The sequence below is a fragment of the Symphalangus syndactylus genome, chromosome 18 (assembly GCF_028878055.3).
Source record: "Symphalangus syndactylus isolate Jambi chromosome 18, NHGRI_mSymSyn1-v2.1_pri, whole genome shotgun sequence".
NCBI classification, from domain to species: domain Eukaryota; kingdom Metazoa; phylum Chordata; class Mammalia; order Primates; family Hylobatidae; genus Symphalangus; species Symphalangus syndactylus.
This window is the reverse complement of record NC_072440.2, coordinates 71292809-71302341: the sequence shown is the minus strand read 5'-3', so window position 1 is coordinate 71302341 and position 9533 is coordinate 71292809. Positions and strand designations below refer to the sequence as shown.

Here is a 9533-nt window from a genome sequence, read left to right as displayed (position 1 = left end):
AAGATCGAGCCAGTGGTATCTGGCGTAGGCCTTCTTATTGTATCCTCACATGCTGAAGCTGGAAGAGCAAGAGAGAGTGAATCCACCCCCTCTCTTTTTATAATGACATTAGTCTATTCATGGGGGCTTAGCCCTCATGACCTAAACACCTCCCAAACAGCCTCAAAAATCAATGCTGTTGAATTAGGGATTAAGTTTCCAACACAGGAATACTGGGGGACACATTCAGACCATAACACCCATGGATTCAAAACAATTGTAATACCAATTGTTTAGATGATGAAACTGAGGTTTCCATATGTTAAATAACTCCCCCTGGAACACACACAGCTGGTAAGCAGCCCCTCAGGAACTCACTCCAATGCCCACACTTCAAACTGCACTCCCATATTGCCAGGAATCTGAAATTTGATGAAAACATATACTTAGTTGCTGCTAAGATGCATTTGGCTGCAAGTAATAGATTGCTTGACTGATAGCTTAAAGTGTAATAGTTACTGTTTACTTAATGAAATCACACCCCATAGATACAAGGTCCCTGTCCAAAGTCTCTGAAGGTTGCTTGGCCTCTCTATTGTTATTGAAAGAAACGGCCACACTGCAAGTATGACATTCTCACTTAACAGCTCCCATCCCATTTCTCTGTTCCCCTTTACAGCAAGACTCTTTAAAATAATTTCCCATACCCTCTGCCTCTCCACCTCCTGCCATTCTTCCTGGAACCCAATCCAATCTGGCCATTTCCTGCACCACCCCACTGAAACGCTTCTTTGAAAGTCACCAGTGACCGCCACATTGCCTAATTCAACAGTTCTCAGCCCTTACTCTTACTCAATCCATCAACAGCACCTCATACACAGGATGACCCATCCTTTGAGAAACACCTTCTGACTTTGCTTCCAGGACACAGCTCACTCTTGGTCCCCCTTTCACCTTTATGGTCACTCCATCTCTGTCCTCTCTTCTGGTTTCTCCTCACCTGTCAACATCCAAATTTTATGTGCCTCAAGGCTCAAGATTTAAGCATCATTTTACTGTATTTTCTCCACAACCCCTAGGTAATATTATCCAGGAGAGCTTTAAACACCACTTATAAACCTATCAAAATCTATTTCTCCAGCATTAAATTTCAAACCTGAATAAAAAACTGACTTTTTGACATCTACACTGAGATGTCTCCAAAGTTCACATGTCCCAAACTGAACTTTAAGTTTCACTCCCTTTCCCAAGCCTAATTTGTCCTCAGTCTGACTCTTCTCATTAAACAGCAGCTCTGTTCTTCCAGTTGCTCAGGTCTAAAACATTGGAATCATCCTTTTTTCTTTACCTTTATCAGCCTACATCCAAGCCATCAGAAAATCCTGTTGGATCTCTGAGATAAATCTAGTATATCAGGCCACTTCTTAGTATCTCTCATCCTACCCCTTTAAGATGATAGTCTAAGCCCCCATCATCTCTTACATGAGCTATCAAAATAGCATCTTACTGTTCTCTGTATTTCCACCTTTGCTCTACTATATTACATTCTCCGAAGAGCAATCAGAGTCGTTTTCTTTAAATGCAAATCGCTCCTTCACTCTAAATGCTCTAATAGCCCCCCTACTCATTCAGCTTGCTTGCAGAATCCAAAAAGCCTGTTCTCTGGCCTCCCATTACCTCTTTGATCTTAATTCCTATCACTCTCACCCAAGCTCATTATAACTGTGGGTTCTGACCTACTAGAATGTTATACAGTCAATTTAGACAGTAATGACCAGGACATTTTAATGAAATAAAAAATATAAGAGACACTATCACAGTGCATTACACACAGTAAAGGTGGGTTCTTCTGTGAAACTTTGAATTCAGTGTGTGTGAGGGCATGTGTGTATGTACTGGGTTAGAATATAAAATTTCTCACTGTGGGTCATGGTCCAAAAGTTTGGCACTAGCTCACCCTGCTCCAGTCACTCTGATATCTTTCTAATTTCCCCAAGATGCCAATCATTCTACTGCCTGAAGGACTTTGCCCTTATTACTCTCTCTCCTGGAATTTTCTTACACAAGATATCTGCTCCCTCACTTCTTTTCACTCTTTACTCAAGGTTAACCCGATTAAAGAGGTCTTCTCTGGTCATGTTGTATAAAACAGCACTCCATCACTATCTCCCCATTCTGCTTAACTTTTCTTCATATTGCTTCTCACCACTACAGGTTAATTTTTGAAACTAGTTTATCACCTACCTTCCTCCATTATAAGTTCCATTAGGGTAGGGATTTTGTCTGCTCTGTTTACTACTTTTCTAGAGATCCTATTTTAGTTTCTGGCACACAGTGGGAACTCAGTAAGTATTTTTCAAATACATTAATGACACAACCCAAGCAAGAAGGAAGGAGGGCAGCTGCAGAAATAATTCTCTACCCACCATTTGTTGTCTTTTAGCAAGGTAGTCTCCAGCAACTTTCCTCTTTCATCTCATTGTTCAGAAATTGATATAACTACCCCCAAAGCAGTATCAGTCAAAGAGGAAGTCAATTTCCACTTTTGGCTTAGACCAATCATGACTCATTCTGAGCTTATGGTGGTGAAGCTTCCTACCTGGTGCCTGCACAAAATTGGATTCTATTGGTCAAGAAGGACTTGGAGTGCAGGAGGAATGGATGTTTTAGGTGACTAGTAGGATATGTCACAAAGACCTCAGAATGTTCAGGCATGTTCAGCAATGAGGTATAAGACCTATGCCCTCAGAGGCATGCAGTATGGAGGAAGAAGACTCTAGGAAGGGCCAAGTGAATTGTCCAAACCCACACAGCCCATAAGTGGTGAAGCTGTAATTCAAACTTGGGTTGTTTTGGCCCAATCTCTACTCTTCTAAGCTTTGAACCTCAATTACTTTGTGTCTGTGAATTTCAGCTTCCTGAATGTTTAAAATGTCATTAGCTACTCAGGAAAATAAGATAACTTCATAGTAGAAAGGACTGAGACACAATTTATAAATCTTAGAACTATTCTGGTTGTGATTTATTGAACACGGAATTTTGTCAGGCAGGGCTTTCTCATTCTTTGAAGGGAGAAACTGACACCCTCCACATATGAGCCATTTGTCTTTCTTGAAACATCTATGAAGTATGTAAGAATATAAAATTCCTGGAATTGGAGTCTAGGCGTTTTAGTTTGAATCCTAACTCTAGCTAGATGGCTTTGGGTAAATCACTTAAACCTTCTGAACCTAAGTGCTTTTTTCTGAAAATGGTTATATGTATACTTTTTTCATGAGATTGTTGCAATTACTAAGAAACATACATATGTATAGAGTATGTTGTAAAACGGGTGAGCAATAGTTGTAATAATAGAGCAATTAATCTTCAATGCCCACAATATCCTATCATAATTTTTGGAGGAAAGAAGGGGCTAATTAACTTCTAGTTTCTCTTAACCATGTTATATTCTCTGCAACGAAGAGTCAAATCTCACCAAATGCTCTTCTTTCTAGAGATGAGAATAAGGCGTTTCTCCAGGAGAATTGATCTATCTCATTAAAAGGGGTAGGAGAAGCCTCATTCAAAACGCTGAGTGTACTTCAAGTAGGGAAGGAAGAAGCTAGGGCAGAAACATGAGCTGAAAGCTCCCAGCTTCCCTAAATAAGCTGAATTCCTCGCCCAGCAGTCACGAATCCATATTCGGTCCTGTGCGTGGGCATCAGGTTGGAGGCCTCCTTATCTGCCTTCTCCAGCTCCTGGCACAGAGTCAGGACAGGCCCCAACTCCATTTTAAATAGCAGGGAGAGTTTAGTTGCTCCATCTCAGGGGATATCAACAAATTCATATCCAAAAATGTTTAGTGAACATTTCTGTGTGAGGCACTCTTCTAAGCTCTGGGGATAAAACCATGAAAAAGACAAAGTATCTGTTTTGATGGAGCTTATGTGGTAATAAACTTCAGAACAATTAAACTAATCAAATAGCTTTAGCTAGATGTGAGTGCTGTGAGGAAAATGGAATAGGGTAATGTGAGAGGGTGGCAGGGCATGAGGACAGAACTCTATTAAATAAAGCGGTTGTGGGAAAACTTTTCTAAGAAGGCACGTTTTAACAGAGACAGGAGAAATTACGGAGTAGGTCTTATTCCTGTTCTGAATACAGGCCATCCTCATTATACACAGTAGTGCAGGGCCATGACCACACACACTGAAGAAAGCAGTCTTAACCCTGGAAAAAAATACGATTTCATGACCTTTAAAAATGTTTGCCAAAGCATTTCTGTCATTCATAAATGTAAAGAGATAAAATAAAACTAATAGTCCAATTTCCCTCCTATGTATATCCTCTCTGTGTGACAGAATTCTGTTTCTGTCCCATTCACATTAGATTTGCTTAAGACAATTGAATATGAGCAGAAGTGACAATGTAACTTCTGAGCCAAGTTTTAAGAACTAGCCCTGGGTTTGCCATGCCTTTATTTTCTGTCCTAATTAGGGGCTGCTCCATATGCTGGTAAAGTAAGGATAATATAGACTACCACCATAGTGCTCTTGAAAGCTGAATGAGAAGAAATACACCTTTACCATCCTAGGTGATGAAATTAGTGCATATCAAAAACACCCAGAAGGCTTGGTAAAGCAGAGATTGATGGGCCCCATCCTTAGAGTTTCTCATCAGTAAGTCTGGGGTGGAGACCAAGACCCTGCATTTCTGTCAAGTTCCCAGGTGACACTGTCGCTGCTGTAAGAATCGCTGTTCTAAGCCATGAAAATCTGGGGATTCAGTTGTTAGCACAGTGTAACTTAGCTACACTGACTGCTACAGAGGGGAATAAAGCTGTTATGCACAGATTAAAAAAAAAAAAAGAGTAATTCAGGCAGAAGGTACTTCAGGGTTTTGGAATCAGATTTAAGTTAAAACTCCTCCAACTACTTACTGTGTGCCAGGCAGTACGCCAAGATATATGACACTGAATGAGAATTCCTGCTCTAAGGAAGCTTATACCTTTTGGAATATTTATTCAAGTTAAAAAATGACACCTTAACTACTTCGGTCGCCCAAGACAGTGACACTTTCAATTCTGCTAAATGACTTTATATTGAATCAAGATGAGTTAATTTGAGTATTTCTTCCAGAGATTTCAAATTTGGTTAAAGATATTCTGGTTACACCTGATCTATTATTGCAGAAAATGTTAACTGAAGATTCTACTGGACGGACATCAACAGCTTCAAATGTGTAATGAGTAGCAAGAAAAAAATAGCCTTCAGTAGAATAGGGAGGAATTATTCAAAGAAAACTAACATATGAGCTAGGGAGATTGTCCTGATGTCTTTCCAGATTCTCGTTCCAATTCTATCCTAAGGCCCAGCTGTTTTCTTCTTCTTTCTTCTTGGGTGGCTTTCATGAGATACTTAGGTATTTTTATAATGAAATCCCCCAATCCCTGTATCTTTTTTTGCTTTAGCAGACCCCAGCAGATATTTATAACTTACATCCAAAGAACCCTAAGAATGAAATTTTAAAACAAATAAATGCAATACACTGTGATAAGTGCAGTGCTACTGGTCTATTGAATGCACTGTGAATGATGGATGAGCTGATCATGCTAACAACTCAAGCACATTGTCCTTATAATCTAAGATTGCAAGATAGATGTAATTACTTCTTTGGCAGCACTTAAATATATAACAACTCACTAAGATATTATTTTCAACTGACCAGACACTACTTTTAGACAGGATATCCTACAGGGAATTGTAGGAGGTGGAGTATTCTGTTTGTACTCGGAGCCAATGAGGGGGAAAACTTGAAAGGAAGAGGATTTATGTTAAGGCTTTACTAGGTTTTATTCATTGTCTAGCCCAATGCTAACCCTAGACCTCAGAGGAGCCCCCTGCTTGGTTCCAGAAACCAACTTCAGCCCTTCTTCCTGCACCAAAGCACTCAAATTCCCATCTTGATCACTGATGTGTGACATTACCTGCGATGGAAATGTTTGTTCTTTTTTTTTTTTTTCCTTGAAACAGAGTCTTACTGTCACCCAGGCTGGAGTGCAGTGGCACGATCTTGGCTCACTGCAACCTCGGCCTTCTGGATTCAAGCGTTTCTTCTGCCTCAGCCTCCCAAGAACCTGGGACTACAGGCACCTGCCACCACGTCCAGCTAATTTTTATATTTTTAGTAGAGATGGGGTTTCACCATGTTGGCCAGGCTGGTCTCGAACTCCTGACCTCATGATCCGCCCACCCCAGCCTCCCAAAGTGCCGGGATTACAGGTGTGAGCCACTGCACCTGACCTGTTCTCATTTTCTAACTTAGGTCTGTTCAGTGCACACACTACAAGGGGGATGATGAGGCATAACTGCCTCTTAAGGAGCATTCATTCCTTCATTTATTCATCCACCCATCCAATCATGCATTTACTTATTCTTTTAAAATATAATTATCAGCCACGCATCATGAGTCAGACCTCACGCTGTAGATATACAAAGGCAATAGATATAAACAAAAGTAAAATATTTCTACCTTCCACAAATCTGCAGTCATATCTAGTAGATAAGAGCATTAACTTTGAAGTTTCTTCATCTTTAAAATGACTTATTATAAATTGGTTTAAATACTCACTGAGATATCGCATGTAACTAAAGGATAAAGAACACTCTGGTATTCCAATAAGTGCTCCGATAGTATGTATTCTTCTATCCTTTTAACTTATCTGTGTCTTTATATCTAAGGGATTTATTACAAAAAAAACAGAGTCAGGTCTTGCTTTTTCATCCAATCTGACCATCTCTGGAGTGTTATACCATTTTGATATAATGTTATTATCAATGTGGTTGGGATTTAAACCACCATATTGAATATTTGTTTTCTTTTTATTGTTTATTATTTTTTCCTCTTTTACTAACTTCTTTTGAATTAATTAAGTACACTTTAGTATTTTTGTTTCCAATATTGGCTTAATCACTGTACTTTTCTTTTTGTTTCTTTTTAGCTGTGGCTCTCAAGTTTACAATATACAACTTTAATCACAGTTTTCCTCCAAACAACATTATACCACTTCATGAATAGCATAAGAATTATATATCATTGCAATTTCTTTTCCATCTTCCCATCCCTTGTCCTATTATTGTTTTATAATTTTCTTCTAACGTGATAAACCCCATAATATGTAAACATCTTTGCTTGAAACAGTCAATTTTTAAAGTGATTACAAATGAGGAAAAAAGTATTTCACATTTATTCCAATAGTTACCACTTCTGGTGGTATTTATTCATTTTTGTAGATTGCAAATCTTATCTGATATCATTTTTCTTATGCCTAAAGAGCCTAAAGTTTCTTGTAATGCAACTTTTTGTAAATTGTCCCAGCTTGTACTTTTCCAGTTTTCTTTTTAATTTTTGAAAAATATTTTCACTGTAGAAACCATATTTTCTGTTCAATCCTTTAAGTATATCACCTCAATGTCTTCTAGTCTGCATACACTTTAAGAAGAAATCTGCTGGGATTGTTAAATTTGTTCCCCTGTATGCGATGTGTCCCCTCCCCAGCTGCTTTTGTCTTTATCTTCAGATCAATGTTTTCAGATATTTAACTCTGATGTGTATTTACATGATTTTCTTCAAATTTCTCTACTCGCTACTCACGATTCATTGAGTTGATTCTGTATCATTGTCATCAAATATGAAAAATTTTTAACCACTACTCCTTCAAATGCTTTTCTAGTTTCCCTCCTTCTGAAATTCTACACATACATCATTTAGATTGTTTTACACTGTCTCACAGAAGATTTTCTTGCAGATGTTATAAAAGACTTGAGTTCCTCAAGCTTGGAGTTCCTAAACCATGACCCCTCCATGCTGCCCCTGTGCAACTGTGGAGGCAGGGGTAGCTAATGCAGACCTGCAGCTCAGGCTGCCTGCTGCACTGGGAGCAATCGGGTAGCTTTGTCTCCGATTCAGGAGGCTCATGTCACCTGCCAGAATCCGGGAATCTATACAGTTTGCTGAAATTTCAGATACTTCACGGTTCTCAACAGTGGACACCACATCATCCTTTACACCACACAGCATAGGCCATTCATGATAATTCTATCCCCCCTTGACAGAGATCCAGTAGAGTGTGAACATTAGCTGTGATTCTAGCCAATGGTATCAGAGAGGAAGCTAATATTGTGGTGCTTCTGGACAAACTTTGTTTTCTAAGATAGAGAATAAAGAGGAGGAAGAGGCAGAAGGCAGGGACAGAGGCAGGAGCAGGAGGTGGAGAAGAAAATGGCAGCACAGGCTCCAGCCCTGTTTTTCTCCTGAGTGGCTATTTTTAATCAGTCCGAAATCAGTCAAAAGATCCTGAAAATAGAAGAGCACAAAAGAACCTGGGTCCAAGATCATATGGTTGACTTAATGAATCAACTAACCCTGGAAGCTTCCTATATGTGAACTTTTCTTTGCCTGAAATAAATTTTCTTATTGTTTTTACCACTTCGAGTCAGAGTCTCTGTTATTTTAAGCCATTATAACAGATAGAGACAGAGACAGAGAGACATAGAAACCATGAGAGAAACAGGAAAAAAGAGAGAGAGAGAGGGAGGAGAAGAGGAGAGGGAATAAGAGACAGACATATTCAGAAGATCAATCCTGAGAGCCTGATATAGACCAGAAACCTCTTCCACACTCAAAAGTAGTAAAAACCAACCAGACAGAGAAGGAGACACCCCTTGAGATGGAGGATTGGGGGCAAGGAGAAAATGGGTCATCAAAAGACAGTTTTGAGGAGGTATTTTGTTTGGAGACAGGAGCCTGCTCTGTCACCCAGGCTAAAGCTCAGTGGCACAATCACTGCTCACTACAGCCTTGATCTTCTGGCCTCAAGTGATCCTCCTACCTCAGCCTCCAGCATAGCTAAGACCACAAGCATGCACCACCATGCCCAGAGAAAAATTTATTTTTTATGTTTTGTAGAGACAAATTCTCACTATGTTGCCAAGATTGGTCTTGAACCCTTGGACTCAAGCGATCCACTTGCCTCAGCCTCCCAAAGTGCTAGCATTATAGGCATGAGCCACTGAGTTTGGAAAAAGACATGAGTTTTGTGGGGAGCTGGAATACCTTACCCTACATCTGTAGCCTCTTAGAGTCCTTTTGCTTGCAGTTATACAGTCGGTTCGTGATTGTTAATTTTACTGTTGTTGTTGTTACTGTAACAAAAGAGCCTGAGGGAGAGAGATAAAAGGTGAGAGAACACCGGTCCCACATCAAATAGAGCATGTTCTCAGTTCCAGTCTTCTAAGAGATCCATGGAGGCTGCTGATGAAGATCTCTGGAGAGCACAAAGAGGGGACCAGCAACACCTATGGCCTTCCTCTCTATTTACCATCTTCTCAGCCCTCTGCCACCACTCACTCATCACCCCATCCCAATCTTAGTCCCATTCTCCCAGTGCTGGCTCTGCATGTAACTATCTCTGTGATGTTTCAGGGAATATAGGTTAGGCCTTCTGATTCTCAGTTATGGTGAGTGTCACAGTGCTTGGCATGTACAGAACTCTCTATTGGATGGATGAATGGATG

The 9533-nt window shown here is 39.9% G+C and overlaps 1 long non-coding RNA gene across 1 annotated transcript; it reads right to left on the bottom strand.

Annotated features, from left to right (window-relative positions):
• Window positions 1-309: 309 nt before the first annotated feature.
• LOC129468618 (uncharacterized) lies at window positions 310-2609 on the bottom strand. The gene is made up of 3 exons (XR_008652727.2): window positions 2406-2609; window positions 850-979; window positions 310-401 (listed from the first exon to the last, which is right to left on the bottom strand). It is a non-coding gene; the product is annotated as an uncharacterized lncRNA (long non-coding RNA).
• Window positions 2610-9533: the final 6924 nt, after the last annotated feature.